We start from the raw sequence: 17,830 nt of genomic DNA, 5'->3' as shown, positions 1-17,830 counted from the left end.
ATCGCCGGGCAACCACTGATCTGTTTTCTGTCACTGAAGATTAGCTCACATTTTTTAGAATTTCATATTGGTAGAATCATACAGTGTGCAGCTTTTTGGTCTGCTTTCTTTCACTGAGCCTAGTTATTTTGAGACTCACCCATGCTGTAGCCTTCCTTTTATTGCTAAATAGCATTCTATTGTATAGATACACCAGTTTATTCATTCAGTTGTTGGTGGACATTTTGTTTCCAGTATTTGGCTATTATATAAGTGAAACTGTTATGAACATAATATACTCGTCTTTGCCTTCATTTCTCTTGAGTAGGTACCAAGAGTAGAATGGATGGATTATATGGTAGGTGTATGTTTAGATTTTTCAGAACTTTTTAAACTTTTTTCTGAAATGGTTTTACCATTGCATATGTGAATTCCAGTTGCTCCACATTTGGTTTGGTCAGTCTCTTTTAATTGTAGCCATCCTAATAGGTCAGTAGTGGTATGTCATCATGGTTTTAATTTGCATTTCTTTAATGACTAGTGATGCCAAACACATTTTCATGTACTTATTTGCCTTCTTCATTTTTATGAAGTATCTGCTCCTGTGTTTTGCCCATCTTTTAATTGCATTGTTTGTTCTTATTATTGAGTATGGAGATTTCCTCACATATTCTGGATATATGCTCGTTATCAAATAAATGCCTTGCAAATATTTTCTCCCAGTCTGTGTCTTATCTTTACATTCTCTTCACAGTGTCTTTCAAAAAGCAGAAGATTTTAATTTTGATAAAGTCCAGTTTATTAATTGCCTTCCATGGATCAGAGGTTTTCTTTTACATTTTCTTTTAGAAAATGTGTAGTTTTAGAGTTTGCATTTAGACCTGCAGTCCATCTTGAGTTAGTGTTTGCATGTGATATGAGGTATAGATCAACATTAATTTTTTTTTTTTGCATATGGATGTCCAAGTGTTCTTTCGCGACTTATCAAAAAGACTATTTTTTCTCTACTTAATTGCCTTTGCACTTTTGTCAAAAATAAGTTGTCTATTTACTTATGGATCCATTTCTGGACTCACTGTTCTATCCCACTGACCTTTTTGCCTATCCTTATGCCAGTACCACACTGTCTTTAGTGTAGCTTTATGTCAAGTCTTGAAATTAGAAGGTTTTTTGTTTTTGTTTTTGTTTTTGTTTTTTTAAGACAGAGTCTCCTTCTGTTGTCCAGGCTGGAGTACAATGGCGTGATCTCGGGTCACTGTAACCTCCACCTCCTGGGTTCAAGCAATGCTCCCTTCCTCAGCCTCCCAAGTATTACAGGTGCCCACCACTACGCCCGGCTAATTTTTGTATTTTTAGTAGAAACGGTTTCGCCATGTTGGCCAGGCTGGTCTTGAACTCCTGACCTCAGATGATCTGCCTGACTTGGCCTCCCAAAGTGCTGGGATCACAGTCGTGAGCCACTGTGCCCACAGAAACAGGTAGTAATAATTCTCCAACGTTTTTCTTTTTCAGTGTCGTTTTGGCTATTCTTGATCCCTTGCATTTCTATTTGAATTTTTGTATCAGTTTGTAACTTTCTACCAAAAAATTTTTTTGCTAAGATTTTGACTGGTATTCCATTGAATCCACAGATCTGTTTTGTTATAGCTTAACAATACTGAGTCTTCTGACCAATGAACATAATATATCTCTCCATTTATTTAAATTTTCTGTAAATCCTTTTAGTAATATTATTTTAGTTTTCAATAGACATATCTGTCACATCTTTTGTCAGATTTTTTCCTAAATATTCATTATTTTTATGGCATTAAAACATTTTAATTTTGTTTTTCATTGCTAATGTAGAACACAATTGATTTTTGTGCATTTATCTTATATTCTACAGCCTTGCTGAGCTCACTGAGTAGTTCTTGTAACTTTTTTATAGGTTCCATCAGATTTTCTACATAGATGATTATTTTATCTGCAAATACAGTTTTATATCAATTGGATGCTCTTTGTTCTTTTTCTTGCCTGATAACACCATATAGAGCCTTCAGTACAATGTTAATAGAAGTAGTAAGAGTAGATGTTCTGCCTTGTTCCTGATCTTAAAAGGAAAGCAAGTATTCAGTCTTTCATCAAGTACTGTATCACCTGCAGGCTTTTTGTAAATGTCTTTTATTAGGTTGAGGAAGTTTCCTTGTTCTTACTCTGTTGAGTGTCTTTAAAGAGGGAAGTGGGCTAACCAGAGGTAGTTAGTTAAGACTTAAAGAGCCAAGTGTCATGTCAAAGGTGAAATGCTTAAGGAACTAAGCCTCCAAGTAGCCAGACCTGTTGGGAGTCTGAAGCAATAACTCAAGAATGAGATAATGAATACTACCACTGGTCAGTGTCACAGGGGTGAGGAAGAAGACACAGATCAAAAGATGTTTAAGCGGTAACAATGACATGATTTGGACAGAATAATTTCAAGGTTTCTGGCTTGGGTCACTGGGTAAATGTGGTGCCATTTCCGTAAAATAAAAAACACAGGCATTCAGGAGCTGCACATTTGGAGGAACCAGTTTTATACGTGCTGAGTTTGCACCAGGAAATAGTCAGTATGCAATTAAATAGAGATATCTAGGACACTGTGGAGAAGTAGGGGGTGGAGCCTGCACTTAGACATCATCAGCTCACAGAGGCAAGTTGAACCACAGGTGAGAATGCCCAATGATGTTGGAGCCACTGATGCAGCAGCTCTCTCAGTTACAGTCGTCATGTGACAGCCTGGTTCTGGCAACCACATTTCTCAAGTTAAACACTGTCCTAGTAGTTGGACACACAAAAAACAAAAATTTTCAGTTCTTTTATGAATGCAAATTGTAGTTAAATCCCTTAAACAGAAGAATAAGACATAAACTACCAGTACTTCTTCTCATAGACCATGTGGGCGTGTCAGGGATAGTGTAGAGAGGGAGATTTCTTGATGTTGTACCCTCTCACGAAAGAGAGCCACACAAGCCTAGGGGGGAAAAAATGTGCCGTTAAGCCTTACCTTAATTTGAGAAAAGGCCAGGCATTTACTGGCATTTTGCTGGGACTTGCACAGTTGAGCAAGGAAGAATGCAAGTGTAAATGAAGTTAGATTTCAAGCCAGTAAAAACTGGTTCTGAAGCTTTTTTAAAAAGTAAAGTCTGCATGACATTAAAAACGGTGTAAAGAGTCCGCTTCAGCAAATCCCTGTATCACAGTTTCTGGAATAAAGATGGTTTAGGAGAAGGGTTACTTACTAGAGTTAGAAAATTTTAAATGTCTTCTTACATTTTGTTAGAAATTACCACTTGTTTTTAAAAGTTACAGCCAATTTTTTTAATGCAGACTTTTTAAAAGTCTGTATTATTATCTGGAAGACGTCTGATATATGATGGTGTTAAAATATATGTTGTAACACCACTGATTGTTTTTCCTTTGGCCCTCTCAGATTGTCCCATCTTGTTTTTCCATTGTCCATACTTCTGCATGAGGTAAGGTCCTGTGTTAGGCACCAGAGTGCTATATTTGTCACTCTTGGACATTCGGTGCTAATGTCACACCTGAGTGCCTTTGCCCAGGGTCCACTCATCTGCCTTGTGAACTTACTACTCGTCTGAGAACCCTTTCCCATCCCCTCTCTCCATCAGGAAGAGAAGACTGAAGCACTTTTTTGTGTCACCTCTGCACAGAGCAGGCACTCTGTATTGCAATGATTTGTGTATTGTTGTTCTGCTCCTTTTTTAGATGAAAAGATTCTGAAGAATAGAGATCTTGAACATAGCATCGTGCCAAACACGTAACAGGTATTCAATAAATGGGCCTGCCAAAGAGAGGGAGGGAGGAAAATAGAGTCTTTGAGGAGACTTTGAAGAATCTGAACAGAAGGGACCTGAGACATAGGAAGACAAATGAGAAATAATAGTGTCGTGGAAGCCCAGGGAGCAGAGAATTTTAACAGGGGAAGACTGGTCATTAGTGTTCATTGCTATTGAGAGCCAATGAGATACTGAACATCCACGTTGTATTTTTAGGATCTGAGAAAAGATTTCCTCAGCCATAATCATACCACAGGTAATACTGCAAACATCATTACCCGTATTGAGCAAAGATGTGTTGGCAACAAGAGGTGGCTGGTGACCTTTTGGAGGGAGAAATCAATTGACCTGTTTGACTTGGTGATATCCATCATTCTGATACTCTATACTATTGTTTTTTCCTAGTGGCAAACCCGCTGATTAGTAGGTCATCTCAGTTGAAAACTGAATAGAGTTCAAAAATAAGAAATGTTTGCAGGATACGCAGTATAGCTGGGTCAGCTTGAGATTTGGGAATTAATTTGGTAAATCCATACAGGCCTGAAATCTTCTTGGTGGACCATTTCTATGGAGGTGACAATGAGAAAAATGGTTACAGTTGTAAAATTATATTGTTCTCAATATAATTACAGCTATCTCACAACAAGCAAAATAATTCAGGAGTTCTATTTAAAAGCTGCCAATAGGGCTGGACACAGTGGCTCATGCCCGTAATCTCAGCCTTTTAGGAGGCCAAGGCAGGAAGATCACTTGAGGTCAGGAGCTCAAGACCAGCCTAGGCAAACCCCATCTCTACGGAAAAAAAGCTACCAAGATCCACAAGGAAAGCATGGCTACAAAGTGAGGAAATGTCTTTCTACAGACTGTTTGAACAATCTGAGGGAAAGAAGATTAAAATCTTATTACCAGGAAGAATAAAATTTCCATGATACTGTAACATCATTTAATATAAATTACGTAACTTCTCGAAGGATAATAAAATAATTCAAAAGAGATTAGTGTATTGGATTTATAGGGGAATAGAGACCTTTAAAAACATAATGGTCAGCCAGGCATGATGGCTCACGCCTGTAATCCCAGAACTTTTAGAGGCCGAGGCAGGAGGATCACTTGAGCCCAGGAGTTCAAGACCAGCCTGGGCAGCATGGTGAAACTCCATCTCTACAAAAAATACAAAAAATAGCTGGGCATGGTGGTGCACACCTGTAGTCCCAGCTGCTCAGATGGCTGAGGTGGGGGGTTTGCTTGAGCCTGGGAGATGGAGGCTGCAGTGAGCCATGATTGCTGTCACTGCACTCCAGCCTGGGTGACAGATAGAGAGCCTGTCTCAAAAATAATGATAATGATAATAATGGTCATTAAAACAGAAAATGTCCATTTATGTATTTAAAATTATTTATTTATACTATAAGTTTTGAAATTCCTCTTAGCCCAAAGCCTGTATCATCATTCTTCTGACCACTTGAAAAAAAAAAAATTCCACTTTGGCTGTTGCTACACAGAAGGAGAGATGGACTTAACATTGTAATCTATAAATATTCTCATGTAGACAAACCACGCTAAATGTTCCGTGGTTGATTGTCCTTCATGTGGCAGCCAATTTAACTCTTTTGAAAGAATGATTTACTTTACTTTTTCATGTTCACAGGTTTAATACTACTTTTGAATAAATAAAAATTCTTCCTTGTTTACATTGCTCTAATATTTTAACAATAGAAAAGTCAAGTTGTTCTCACTTTTCTTCATTAAAGAAGTGTGTTAAATGAGCTAGATCCCCATCTGTTTCTATTCTTTATGAGGGGAAAATGAGTTGGGCAGGAGAGAGATGGAGTTGGACACATCAGGAACTTCTCTTGCCTCTCTTAGGTCATTTAATTTGTAGAGGTTTAGAGGACTTGATGTACCTCTGAAGTAGGGTAGAGGATTTTTTTCCTAATCGTAATTTAAATGTCAGGAATACATAATGCTTTTGTCTAAAATGCATTTTAGTGTGAAAAGCCTCAACATGGATACTTTATTAGTAATGCAGTTACTTTCTTATATACTCTGGCAAAAATTTGAATTTTCTTACTTTTTCTCTTTCATTCTGTGAACCTCAGAGACTTCCTGGCAACTGTTACACAGGGCAAACCTAGTTGAGTGAGCCAGATCACTCCTCAATCGCAGAGTTGATGCAGTGAGAATTTGCTTGAAACCAATAATTGTTTTTAGGAAAGTAGAGAAAGACTTTTAATTCCTTTTAGATATTACACACATTTAACAATTGTTATGGTGGTATAGTTTAAGCCATGAACTTGAACTTTGGAGTCAGATAAAACCTGTGTTCAGATCTTCTCTCCTCCAATTCCTACGTGTTTGACTCTGTGTCTCAGCATCTTCATCTATAAAACAGGGTGATTAGGAGAAATCCATGCCAAAGGCTTCGCGCAGAATCTGGCCAGTTTTAAGCATGCAGTAAATGGTGGCTGTTATTGTAATGCATTCTAGATGCATATGTACTTCATTCTGTGTTTTCAGCTGGACTCTTTTTTTTTTTTTTTTTGAGACGGAGTCTTGCTCTGTCACCCGGGCTGGAGTGCAGTGGCCAGATCTCAGCTCACTGCAAGCTCCGCCTCCCGGGTTTACGCCATTCTCCTGCCTCAGCCTCCCAAGTAGCTGGGACTACAGGCGCCCGCCACCTCGCCCGGCTAGCTTTTTGTATTTTTCAGTAGAGACGGGGTTTCACCGTGTTAGCCAGGATGGTCTCAAACTCCTGACCTCGTGATCCGCCCGTCTCGGCCTCCCAAAGTGCTGGGATTACAGGCTTGAGCCACCGCGCCCGGCCCTCAGCTGGACTCTTAAAGACAAAGGCACACTATGCAGACATGCCTGGTGTACACTCTGTGTGATAATAACGCCTTTCCTTAGAGACTTCTGTTTCATCTCATACACGCTCTTATTTGGCCCCGTGACACCAGTGTGGTGGAGAAAGACACAGTCACCAAAGAGCTTGAGCTTCGGCTTTCCTGATTGCCGAATTTCTCCCACTTAGCACCCAGTCTTTTGTGCCCTAGGATTCTATCTTGCTTTATATTTGAAAATTAAACACTGTTCTTGAAATTTGGGTAGGAATGTATGTTTTTTCCTCCTATTATATCATTATCTCAAACTTTTAAAAATGCTTTTAGTTTATATTTCCTTACTAGAAAAAACTGTATTGTCATTAGGGTGAGGGAGATTCAGGCAGTCTCATGGGCTTTTAGAAATGATTTCATAAAAGTTACTCATTGTTTTGAAGTTCATGGTACATTTCAACTTGACTAAATTATTCTAGGTCCTGGGAGGGAAGTGGTGCAGGTGATTCTCAGAATTGGTGAAATAACTTAATAATCTAATACATAAATATGATTGCTGGATTATAATTATAGTTATAATTGCTGGATTATAATGGCAACTCTCAGTTGGGCATACTTGTAAAAAAAAAAATGCTTTTCTCTCCAGAAAATCTGTTGTGGTTTGGAGACCTGCTGCTGAAAGGGCATAAAGAGAACAAAATTTGTATTAGTATGGAAGTATATTCTTAATTTGGTAAAAAGAACCAGCTCCTAAATATCAACAAATATTAAAACGTATTTAGCATCTAGGAAACCAAAATAAACAGTGATTTCCGAAATGACCCCTAAATTCCTTACAATGTTATATATCTGTTGATTCCAGGCACTGGGAAGAGAAAAGGCAAATCTCGTCTTCTCACATTGCAACCAGACACAGCACAAAAGGAGTGTTGTGTGTTTGTGACAGAGAGAGATTGCTGATGGACATGGGCATAGCCCTGAGGCATGGCTGGGGAAGATGAATTATAGAGTGATGATTTCTGCACAGTCAGTTAAGGAAAAAAGTGCAGAACATTTCCACATACATAGAGCAAGAGGGAAGGCAGGAAAGGACATAAAAATACAAAATCCAGGAGAGAGAGAGAAAGAAACTGGGTGACAGGACAAGCAGGAATCTTGAGTGAAGAAGTGCTGGTTTTTCTTAGACCACCAAATCCATTGACCATTTTAGTTGAAAGCTAGGCAGAATCCACGCAAGGATAATAATATTGACTTTTTATTTGTGAGTGGAGGCCTGTCATTACTTCTATGGCTAAGGCTTGTTGTCTAGACCTCTGACTCCACTGCCAGGCAGTGGGAACTTCTGGAGAAGCTATCTGCCAGCTGGAGCACAGGATGGAAGGGGTGGGTGGCAAGCAACAGCGGGTTCCCGGCACTGCTGCCTGACACACGCCCACAACCGGTTCCTTCCTGGTCATCACCAGTCATCTCTCATCTCCCTCTTCCAGCCAACTTATTTGGTGGCCAGCCAAATAAGACATTGAATAAAGAAGGATGTTCATTCTGTGTTATGTGTATGGTTTGAAACTTAAAGGCATGAGGGAATGTAAAAATGCTTCCCCAAAACTGTTTAAAAATCTGTAAGAGTTTGGGAAATGATACAACAAATTAGACTTGGAATTTACATAGGCATTTATTCTTTAATAGTGAACTGTGTTTGCTTTATGGCGTTGCACCCGTGAAGATGAAGTTTCATGCGGCAACCATTACACCACTTTTGTTACCATCCACTCTGAGTCACATCTGTTCAAATTCCCCAGTCTTCTGCAACTAATGGTTTTTTTGTTTTGTTTGTTTTTTTTTTTTTTTGGATCTCTCCTCCCTGTGCTATTAACTGTAGAAAGGAGGGGCTACTTAGTAATTCTACACCTGTTCAAGTCCACGCCTATCAACTTGTTAAGCTTCCCAAACAAGTGCAGGGTAAAGCATGAGAACATAAGAGTCTGGGGTGGTGGCGGCTGCAACGGTGGCTGTGACGGTGGCTGCCACTGGGTTTGGCTTTTTGGATTTTTGTTCAGAGTCTCTAATGTATCCCTGACAATGGCGGTTGATGACAGCAATTTATTTTCCAGACCGAAGAACAAACTAAATTCATCTCAAAATGATTATAAATCATCAAGACGGAGTAGCCTGCCACCTGAACTACTCATAGGAAATGACATTAGAGGAAGACTTCAAAGAAACATTAAGAATTTGGATCCCATTCACCTGAGACACCCGAAGAAGAGACCATCCATATTTCCAGGTAGGAATTGTTTACATTTATATCATCCAATTGAAACAAAACCAAACACACAGACACACACACACACACACACACACACACACAGATTATATTTCCCTTGTTACAATCAGTTGTTCATTTAAAATTAACTTGGGTTACATTCAAAGACTTTAAGTAAATAAACATGTTTGAATATACAAGTTAGAATAATTGTTTGATCTGAAAGCACCCTATCTTCTTCCTTTTATTTTCTTTATTGATTGTAACATCTTTAAGGACCTGTAAATAGGCAGCTATTTTATTACTTGTTGGCATCAGCAGGAACGTGAAACTGCTTTGCTTGCAATCCTGAAGAATTCCATTGCTGTATTTCTTTCTCTGGCTTTTTTTTTTTTTTTTTTTTGCAATATTACTGGATTGTTGAGTGAAGTTGATGGTTGTGTGCACCAAAAATTAACACCATTAAATACTCCAATACATGTTTCAAATTCCTGTCTTGCATCAGAGCCTAAAACCATTTGTAGTAAAAAGCTCACCTCAACGGTGTGGATGGTAAAATGTATTAGAGCACAGGAGACATGGATTTCAGTCTTGTTAAAGGGACTCTGATGTCTGCCCCAGATGTTTATGTGTGGATATTATAGATATTTAGATTATCAGAGATACCTGTGACTGTGAACCTTAATTGAGCTATCTAAGTGATCACTGGAGAGCATGAATTATGTAGCCAATTTGATTTCAATACTGTTTGCTTTGGAATTCCCAGGAAAAACTGAAAGTGGCCTTTTTGTTATGGCTGATTGATTTATTGGAGCCTTCTTTATGGGGGACAGATGAGACTAAATTATTTTTTGGTTTTCTGTATTCATAGAGTTAACCCAACGCTTGAGGGCTAACTCTATGAATATAGGAAACAAAAAAATAATTTAGTCAAGTTTTACTTTATACAAATTATATGGACTACCCGAACAGCTGACTCTTTATACTGCTTCTGGAAAGCAAGAAGATGAAGATGATTTAGAGATATGGGACTCAAGGCCGTGAGCTAAAAATTACGTTTCTTAAAGAAGCTATTTTAATACATTTCTTCAGTTCAGTGATACTGCCCTAGTGTCACACTCTTCTGCAGAAAAGAAGCAAAACTCAGCCTGGAGTGGGCCAGAAGGTGTAAGCGTGTAAGTGTGTTAAGGGGAAGGAGAGGGGAATGGTATGAAAAGTGCCGGAAAGAGGAGCATTTGGGTGCCTGAAATATTTCACAGAACACAGTCACTTTCTGCCTATTCACTTGGATCTCCTGAGGGTACCAAGGAGCTCAGGCCTGCTGTGTTTCCTAAAACTATGTGGTATGATGTACTTTCTGACGAGTTGGTTCACTAGCCCTTCTTCCAGAACCTCCTTGCAGGGCAGTTCTTCACCTTCTGCTTTTTCTTCACTTACTTTATTCTTTTTAAATTATTTCTGGATTCAGGTACGTTATAATTTATCCTGCACTTCTCTGCCACCACCGACATAGCCCCAACCCCATGCTTCATGAAGGCTTCTTCTTTCCAAACAACTGGATCCAGGGAAATGCCTCACTCCTGCAGCCAGCATTCCTGCTTTGCCCTCTCCTTCTATAAGGTCGTCTGGCCCTGGCTGGTAGCTATAGCCACAGACTTATGAGAAGGCCTCTTGGCTTGAATCTTACATAAGTTGTCCTTTCTAAGATCTTGAGTTGACATAATTAATTTGACCAGGTGGAGTTGTGAAAAGAGCACTGAACTTCAGGGAGCTGAGTCCTAGTCTAAACTATGTCCTTAACTGCCTGTGTATGTTCTCCAAGCTACCTCACTGACCCCTGTGACCCTCAACTATACCACCTGTTTCTGCTCTTTCTGTGCCCAGTACCCTCGTTAGGGGCAGCAGCAGGAGAGGGGCCCTTCCTACCCCTCTCCCAGCCTCTCCACCAGGGTCTCCAGTGGACAAGTTAGAGAGTCACCTGTCCATACTTTGTGCAATACTTACTGGCTACTTGATTTCTAAATCCCCTGCTACCTAAACCACGATTCCACCGTCAGTCAGGCAGGTTTCACTAACCGACTGATTTTTACAGTGGATGATTTAGAAACTCCCCTGGGCCATCAGTTTCCCCACGGTGCCTACGTACCACCTGAAAACAGAAATGCACACAGATTGTGATAACCATTCCCATTCTAGCTATGCAGTGACACATAAAGAATAGGCGTGATAGATGTAGAACCCAATGGTCAGAGAAATTAAGGCACATCTCAAAATTAATAAACATCAAAACTAAGACTCAGACCTTGGTCTTTTGACTCCAACACTGAAGCTGTTTCTACTCTGTTCCACTGTATTCCATTGTTATCACTTGTCTGATGAGATTCAAGGCTTGAAGACATGTCAGTGTTCCAATCAGCTTTCACTCTGACCCTTATATACATACAGACAACTATATCCTCTGCCTGAAGTCTTGTATTTTAAATCCTGAACCAAATTACTGATTGATTCATTGATCACTTCATTCACAAAATATTCATTTGGTTCTTACACTGTGTTAAGGATAAAACTTCAAGGATCTAACTGCACATTACCCTTTTGTTCTTTTTACCCATTGCTCCTTTAGGGCCATCTCACACTGCAGATAGTTACCTAAAATGCAAATCCACTTGTTTCATTCTCTTGCATAAAATTCCTCAAGGTTGCCACTGCCCTTAGGATGAAGTCCAAACTCTTTAATTTGAAGTACAAGAGATGCAAATTCTGGCCACTGCTTCCATCCCCAGCCTCTTTTCTAGCCCTCCTTCCCCTTGTGTTCCAACAAACTTAGCCACTTTCAGATCCCCATGGTCCTTCACATTTGCAATTCTAGGGTAAGTATTGTCTACTCTACCTGAACAGTTTCACTGAACCAATTTCTACCTTGGCTTTGGGGGTCAGCTTGAGATCCCCTCTTCCAGGAAGTTTTCTTGACTCCAGTGTTTGGGTTGGGTCCTTTCTACATCATCCTCAGAACACCTGTACTTTTCCCTGTCATAGCACTTATCACACTATATTGTCATTGTCTGTTTACTTCTCTGTGTCTCCCACTTACCAGTGACCCAGGAACCATATCAGTCTTGTTAACCGTTGTTTACCTATCACAATGCCAGGCACACAGTGTGCATTCAATAAATATTTATTCAGTTGACTCAACTCACACTGAATGGAATTAACTCTTGGTGTACCTTGTGTGTTCTGGCATCTCCCAGACTCCATGGCATTCTCCCTCACCTCCCAACATACAGACACACACTACACATGCACACCCTGCATTTCTGTTAGGCCTTTTCTTCCATTCTTCCCCTAGTTAAAGGCCAAATCCTAGGCTTTCATCTTCCTCTGACCTCCTTTAGTTCTCCTTGATGCCACCTCCTTGGCCTCAGGGCAGCATTATAGTAACTTTATGTTTGTATGGAAACTCTCTGAAAACAGAGACTATCTTGGTTACTTCCTTGCGTGGCTCATTTGTCTAGCAGGGGGGAATTGCACAAAGTAGGTGTCCTATCAACATCTAGTGGTTAATTAACTGATTTGCTGTGAAGCTGTGTCAACTCCATGGAGCCTATCTGATTCTGGCTCCAAGAAAGAATTAGTTGATAAACAGAGATTGCCAAAGGGAAAGGTCTTTATACTGATTTTTATAACAATCTGAACTCCTAGTGGGGGGAAAATGCAGGTATGGCTTATCTTAGTGTGTCATTCATTCATTCATTGTTAGGATTCTGCTATATGCTGGGAACGGTTCTAGGCCTTGGAAAGAGAGCAGAAAACCAGACAGTTTCTGGTTTAGGCTGATGGGAAAGAATTTTCCTAGCAGAGTACCTTGCATATTGCACACCTCAATAAATATCTCCAGAGTAAAGGAATGAATGACCCTCATGGTCACAGCAACAAATCTCAAAAGAAGAAACAAATTATATTTTTAAGTCATATTTATATAAAAACATCAAAAACTAACATTTTGTCTTCCATTAAAAAAGCCTCAACAATAGAATGTTAGTGTGTGTTATTCGGCTGAGGTTCTATGGTCTTGGGTCTTAAGAGACCAGGCCTTAAAAGTCTAGGCCTCTGTAGCACACAGGCAGCCTGGTTTCTTGCTCCTTCTGAAAGAACTCCAGCAGCTGAGTTCACAGCAGTGGGCCTGGCTTGGTTTAAGGAAGCAAAAGAGAGAGAGAGAAGTGGTCCTGACACACACCATGCCCACAGACATGTCAGATTAAAATGAGTGTCTCACCCTGTACCTGGAAAAAGGGGGACTCAGGCACCAGGTGTGATGGGTTGTTCATTCAGCACTCTTAAGCCAGCAAGTTGGGGTGTTTAATCAGCTAGTTCTTATAATATCATACTGATTTTACAGTCATCTGTTGTGAAAAGCAAGGAACCATCTGCTTGGAGGAAACAGGCGGTTCCAGGTACTTCCTTGTTGCTTAGTCAGAGGACAAGTGTGATGAGGTCTGTTCGTGGCCAAGAGGAGAAGAGGGCCCCAGCCAGGACTCACATGGCAGGAACACCAGCTTGTAGGCTAACATTGCTTCTCGTTTTTAAGTCAAAATTCTATTCCAAACACAAGTTGTTTTTTTCTCAAATCTACAATCTAAAAACCTTACTTAAAATTATTTTATTTTTATAGTTAAGTGGATTTTGAGCATTTCTAAAGTTAGACTGCTGTATTTGTTTTCTTCCTGCATGTAGGTTTTTATTGGAAACACAAGGTAGTCATAGGAACAATGGTGGCTAGATGCTTTCTGGCCTTCCTTCGGGTGAACAGACTCTGTCAAAGAGCTATAGAGATGGGGATCTGGTCTGGGTTCCCTCCTCAGAGCTTCCTCATCAGAGGCACAGTGAAGGCACTCTGTGATTTGGCATGTCTCGTTAAGTGTTATGTTCTCTGTTAGAATTCTGTCATTCTAGACAGTGTGGCGATTCCTCAAGGATCTAGAACTAGAAATACCGTTTGACCCAGCCATCCCATTACTGGGTATATACCCAAAGGATTATAAATCATGCTGCTATAAAGACACATGCACACATATGTTTATTGCGGCACTATTTACAATAGCAAAGACTTGGAACCAACCCAAATGTCCATCAATGACGGACTGGATTAAGAAAATGTGGCACATATACACCATGGAATACTATGCAGCCATAAAAAAGGATGAGTTCATGTCCTTTGTAGGGACGTGGATGCAGCTGGAAACCATCATTCTGAGCAAACTATCACAAGGACAGAAAACCAAACACCACATGTTCTCGCTCATAGGTGAGAATTGAACAAAGAGAACACCTGGACACAGGAAGGGGAACATCACACATCGGGGCCTGTCATGGGGTGGGGGGAGAGGGGAGGGATAGCATTAGGAGATACACCTAATGTAAATGATGACTTAATGGGTGCAGCACACCAACATGGCACATGTATATATATGTAACAAACCTGCACATTGTGCACATGTACCCTAGAACTTAAAGTATAATAATAAAAAAAAAGAATTCTATCATTCTGGAAGCCTGCAGACAGGTATGTTTGATGACATTTCAGTGGGGCCTTCAGGAGACATGCAGAACTTATGATCAGGGCATCCATAAACATGTGCTGTGAAAAGAGTGCCTCCTGAGATTGTGTTCAGTGGCCTTAGGTTGCGAGTGGGCTCAGTGGTTACAGTTTGTGAGTACAGGAACCATGTTTTCCTACACCGTGGTATTCCCCACAGCACTTACTACAGGGTTAAGTGCTTAATAGCTGGTGAAGTCATCAGGCAAGGTGGAAGACACGACATGCAAGAAGTGTGTCACAGCCACTCCACTGGCCACTCCCCTGCCCATCTGGTCACACAACTTCCTTAAATAACTGCTTCTCAGGCAGGCCTTGCTCAGGGCCAAAGTCAAGGGAGCCTCAGAGACAAGAGTTTGAACTCTTCCTCTCATGAAAGGACTTCAACTCAGGGATTTCACAAAGTCAGTATCTGCTTCACAATTGGTTTCAAGTTCTGATCCCCCATCTTACTAAACGTGTAATCTGGGATAAGCCACTGGCCCTCTCAGAACCTGTTTCTTCATCTGTGAAATGGGAATGCAAACACAAGTTTCACCAGCTGTCTTAAACCCAAATGAGATAATACATAACTACAAAATGATATACAGATGAGGTTCTGTACTATTCTTATTCCTTGGTGGCATTAAAGGTTTTGTTTTTCATAATTAGTACTTTTTCTTTGAATGTGTGGGTGGTAGATGCAGTTGGAACCCTTTTGCAACTCTTTATGGTTGGAAAGTTATCTAAAGTTGCTAATCAGACCCTCCGCTAATGTAAATTATATATAATGAGACACTGCTAAACACCCATTAATTTTAACTTTCTCATTAAAAAGGATGACATAGAAACCCTTCTTTGTAGTCAGTATAGATGTATTTTCTCAAAGCGAATCATTAAACTTAAGGGTTTTGTCATGTGAGGCCTCTGAAAATTGTACAATATTAGAAATATCAATGTCTGTGTTTAATAAACTTACTGGTAGCTTTACTGTGTTGAATGTCTCTAGCTAATGTTGTTTGTTTAAAACTTTGCTTTTGGAAATTTAGCCCTTCAACTTTTCTTTAACAAAATCTTGGAATGAACTTCTGATTTTTTTTAAAAAACCTGCTTATATGTAATATTGTAAATGAGCCCACCTCTTGAAAGTAATTTACTTTTAAAAAAATAATACTTAAGTAATTTACTTAAATAGATTTAATTTTAAAACCTTTAAATATCAACACATTTTTATTTAAAATTTGATATATATGGCCTTTCCTGTTTAAAAATACTGATGTAACAAAAACTGAGATAGCCTGTTTACTTATTTATTACAATAAATACATAAAATTTATTTACAATAAATACATAAAATTTACTTACAATAAATACGTAACATTTATTTATTCGACAAGTTTATTAATGAGGATGGAGTTTTTGTTTTTGTTTTGCTTTGTTTTCTAAAAAAGGACAAAAACACCCCCTTTCCTTAGGCGTCCCGTGTCCCGAGATTCCTCCTCCCTGGTTGCCACGTCCTTGGCTGGCGTCAGAAAAATGGCTACAAACTTCCTAGTACAGGAGAAGATCTGGTTTGATAAGTTCAAACATGACGTTGCAGAAAGGAGATTCTACGAGCAGATGAACGGGCCTGTGGCCGGTGCTTCCCGCCAGGAGAACGGAGCCGGCGTGATCCTCGTGATACTGTCAGAGCCAGAGAGAACATCCGGAAATCCCTGGCCGGAAGCTCAGGCCCTGGGGCATCTGGCGGCCCCAGTGGAGACCACAGTGAGCTCATCGTCCGGATCGCCAGTCTGGAAGTGGAGAACCAGAGAGGCCGGGCTGAATGTGCTGGAGAAGATCTTGCCCGGCCACCAGGCCACAGCCCCGCAGACCCAGCACGTGTCTCCCCTGCGCCAAGCGGAGTCCCCGGCCAAGAAGCCAGCCACAACAGCAGAGGATGACGAGGACGATGACACTGACCTGTTTGGCAGCAACAGTGAGGCAGCACAGCTGCGGGAGGAGCGGCTGCAGCAGTACGCAGAGAAGAAGGTCAAGAAGCCCGCGCTGGTGGCCAGGTCCTCCATCCTGCTGAATGTCAAGCCTTGGGAGGATGAGATGGACGTGGCCCACCTGGAGGCCTGTGTGCGCTTCATCCAACTGGACGGGCTGGTGTGGGAGGCCTCCCAGCTGGTGCCCGTGGGCTACGGTTTCTGGAAGCTGCAGATTCAGTGTGTGGTGGAGGACAAGGTGGAGACAGACTTGGGGGAGGAGGAGATCACCAAGTTTGAAGAGCCTGTGCAGAGTGTCAACATGCAGCTTTCAACAAGATCTGAAGCCTGAGTGCATGTGTGTATGCACGTGTGCGTGAGGCCCTGCCACAATTAAACACTGAGACGGGCAAAAAAAAAAAAAAAAAAAAAGGGGGGGATGAAAACAAACTTAGTGAGGCTATTAATGGTAACCTGGTTACTTTTAAGGAAAACAAAAATGCCAATACTGTATTATTTACGTGCATGATTTATTAACAAGGGGAAACTGTTTTTACCTTTATGTAGGAACTGATAGTGAGCCCAGTATGAGCAGAAAATGTTAGATTTATAGCTCAACTTCAGGTTTTTCTCCCTGTCATGAAAAAAAAAACAAACAAAAAAACAGAGTTCTGAATTCAAGACTTGACTTATAAGTATATTAAGAAGTGACTTGAAGAGCTGTAACCTAAAAGCAGTTCCTTTTCCATTGTTGCTCTATAGTTAATGTGTAGTTACAGATTTGAGAGCTTCCACACACTTTTCTCTCACATTCCTAAATAATGTTCTAATTATATATGCATATCTGGACTATGAAAATACTTTTACTCAATATACTTCAGTAATACTTTTTAAGCACTTGCAGTTGTCTGCCTAAGTAATGCTTTTAAAAAAAGTGTTTGGGAGGATAACGGCCCTCCAATTATCCAGTTACAAAAGAAATGGCCATACCCAACGTTCTTTGTTTCAAATAATTTGGGGGAAAGTAGCTGCCTAAAGAATCTTTGCTTCAGTATTTAATTGTTATACGTCCATCTTTTTTTATAATCTGGAATAGTATGGATTTGGGAATAGAGGTTTACAAAATGGGGTGAAATGGATAGTTTTTGGTGACATGAACGTAAAAACTCTTATTACAAGATGGTCAGAGCTGGACGCAGTGGCTTACACCTGTAATCTCACCACTTTGGGAGGCCAAGGAGGGCGGATCACCCGAGCGGGAGTTTGAGACCAGCCTGACCAACATGAAGAAACCCCTTCTCTACTAAAAATACAAACTTAGCAGTTCGTGGTAGCACATGCCTGTAATCCCAGCTACTCGGGAGACAGGCAGGAGAATCCCTTGAACCCGGGAGGCAGAG

The 17,830-nt window shown here is 40.4% G+C and overlaps 1 pseudogene; it reads left to right on the top strand.

The window, feature by feature from the left end:
* LOC104665298 overlaps window positions 1-16,775 on the top strand; it is a 108,548-nt pseudogene extending 91,773 nt beyond the window's left edge.
* Window positions 16,776-17,830: the final 1,055 nt, after the last annotated feature.

This window comes from Rhinopithecus roxellana, chromosome 18 (genome assembly GCF_007565055.1).
Source record: "Rhinopithecus roxellana isolate Shanxi Qingling chromosome 18, ASM756505v1, whole genome shotgun sequence".
NCBI lineage: Eukaryota > Metazoa > Chordata > Mammalia > Primates > Cercopithecidae > Rhinopithecus > Rhinopithecus roxellana.
The sequence above is the reverse complement of the archived record's forward strand: the minus strand, read 5'-3'. Positions and strand labels throughout refer to the sequence as shown.